Here is a 3094-nt window from a genome sequence, read left to right as displayed (position 1 = left end):
CTGTTCAATATCTATGGCCGGTTAAACCGCCTACTTCTTTAGGATCTGTGGAGTTCTTTGCAAAAGTATGCTCTGTATATAGATCCCTTAAAGATTTATATACATCAGAAACTGGAGGAACCACGGCCTTAAAGAATTTTAATTTCTGCTATTCTGCAATTTGTGGATCTCCTCAATAGAGGAACCATCTTATTTATTTCTTGCATATTTAAATTCCTATATTTGTGGATTTCCTTCTCTAGGGAACCATTGTTATTTGAAATTATTTTACTTTCAGAATAATTTTTCTGGTGTTAAATTCCATAATCTTAGATCATGGTCTCTATGGTGTGTGTTATTTCTTTTTAAGCACTAATCGTCAATAATCATGATAGAACCATATAAGCATGATATAGATGAATGAGTGTGTGTTTTAGTATGTAGAGCCTAGAGATCTGCCTCTGCTTCAAAAAAATGAGGGGAATAAATAATTTTTTTTACGAATCTTTATTAAAGCATTAAAAATGACAAAGATTTGTTATCAACCCCACATGTAATAAGTTTTTATTTTATACGTTTAATGTATCCAAGTTAGTAGATTAGATGATCGTTTGACCAATGATTATAATCATGAGCTCGATTCTTCATACCAATATTTTTCGAGCGAGCTTATTGCATAAAACTTGTCAACTGTGGTTTACTTGGTTAACATAATTCGTAAGCTACATCGTTAGTCCGAAGGTTCACTAGTGCGAACAAAAAAATAACGACTACAAGTTCCATCTTCATAGAAATAAAAGGTTTTTTGTCCTCCGCATGTTTTATTTATTTATTTATTTTTATCGTGAAGTATATTATGTGTGTGGATTTTTTTAATATAATTTAATCTGTAGATCTCAATATCATCTATCTACCACATAGAAATTGAAAAAAAAATAGTTTAGATGATAAATTTTGGATATATTTGATAGATAATGCGTTAATTTGTAGGGTTTTTTTTTTATATATAAAAAAATGAAATCTTACTTTTATTTTTTGTTTTTTGCGGGGTAGGTATAGACATCGTTACTACTAGACATTTTGAGAATTTTTACTCGTCAAATTTTTATAGAATCTTTTCTTGTCCTATATATGCATGATACTAAATATTCATAATGAGTATTGACATGACCTAATTCCACCATCGCATGCGCAATGCATAACCTTGACCTAGATAATATAAAAGTCACGACTCTATTGTAGACTTAATTAATGAAGGAGACAACTTATTTTCTGTTTAATTACTAATTACTGGGATTAGCCGAAAGTATATGAGATAGTAAAAGTAACTTTATTGTTGACATAGGGAGAAAAATATCATGTTACTTGCTGATTTACGATTAGCCGAAAATCTAAGATTGGTTTTGTTACTTATAAAAATTTGGTCCTTTAATGTGTTAATTTGCGCCAAAAATAAGTCAGTAAGATCATTTTTAGTTTGACAACTATTTTATGTTTTGGTAATGTTGGATCAAGAATTTGGTATATTTTGGTGGTTAATAAATAATATTAAGACAAAAGTGATTTAAAAAAAACTAGTACAGTTGAACAAAACTGATATCATTATAAATTGAACAAATAAGTCTAAAAGATTTCAGTTTACTAAACATCAGAATCAGTCTATGTCAGAACACTAAACTGATGTCCACATCAAGCAATCTAAACAAATTGATCGTAACAGTGCACGAGTCAAGACTGATCGTAACAATGTACGAACTGTCAGAAAAGCGTTGACATGGACTGAAAACAAGCCAACATACATTTTTTTACTGAACAGATCTATTTTTGATAGTATAAATAGAGGAAGAGATAAATTCAAGAATGTGACGATCATTTTTCACTAACAAGATTAAGTCTTCAAAATCCTTCATATACCTGAGCGAAACTGAATCAGTTAAGCACACCTTCAAAAGAATTTTATCAGATCATTTAAGGATCATTTCGTGCTAAGTTAGTATCATTGCGTATTACACTTGTATAGCAGTTTGCAGGCTGTCTATCAATCAGTTGAGATACTAGGAGTTTCAGTTTGACAGTATTTAAGATCAAACTGAATAGGGATCTTGCAAACTACTTGTATTGTCTAAAGTCTTCTAGTGCGAACCTTTCTAAAAGAAGAAAGGGTGACATATGAGCTTCAGTTCTCCAAACATATAGAAACATATCTGTCCTCTTTACACTTCAACTTACCCCTTCCCATTCATTCTGTGATTTGTTCGAATCTGTCAGCCTAACTTTTTTCTGCACTTATATGTTAGCAAACTTATAAAGACACTCAAGCATAATCAGTTTAGTTGTTAACCCATATAAAATAATCGAATAAACTTACATATTGAGTTTAAATGTTTATCCGACCTCCCTTTCTAAATACTTAACCAATCCTACAGGTAATGAAAAAACAATATCGAGTTGTTTAAGGTCCGAGTATAATTCTTATGTATTTATAGGATTCTAGCCATTGGACAATTCAAGTCGTTTACCGTTCTATCAAAAGCTCAAGCTGCATACATCATCAGAAGATCATCACTTGAATATGTTTCTAACCATATCGATTTATCGAAAAAGTGGTCAAAATCACACCATTCAAATTAATCGCACTCCAATTGGTCATACATTAGCAGATTATGATGGATAGACAAATCGAGTTTTTCAAGTCTATCAGATAAAGTATTATGCACAACATCCTACAAACTCCCAATTTACATGAATGTTTCCTAAAATGTCAAGAGTCAATTACCTTTTTAGAAGCAAAAAATTCCAAAGCCGTAAAAAATGAAGACACATTAAATGAGAATTTAATGCAGTGTACGATGAAGAGAAGTTGACAATGTCAATCTGTCAGGAAATAGTACAGATGACAATTGAAAAACTTTGGATATAAATATGCAGATTCAGAACAAAGATATATATCATATCAATAGTCTAGGCTGATTGTTTCCTCACTTAAACTCTTTTTACTGGTCCAATCAAGTCCAGTCGTTCAAGAAAATGACTTTAGCAACTAATAACTGTTAAAGCTAGCTCAAATTATGCAAAATATTTTAAAAGAGTTTATTCATTCACTCTAAACTCTATT

The sequence above is a fragment of the Primulina huaijiensis genome, chromosome 8, assembly GCF_012295235.1.
Source record: "Primulina huaijiensis isolate GDHJ02 chromosome 8, ASM1229523v2, whole genome shotgun sequence".
NCBI lineage: Eukaryota > Viridiplantae > Streptophyta > Magnoliopsida > Lamiales > Gesneriaceae > Primulina > Primulina huaijiensis.
This window is presented reverse-complemented; position numbering follows the sequence as displayed.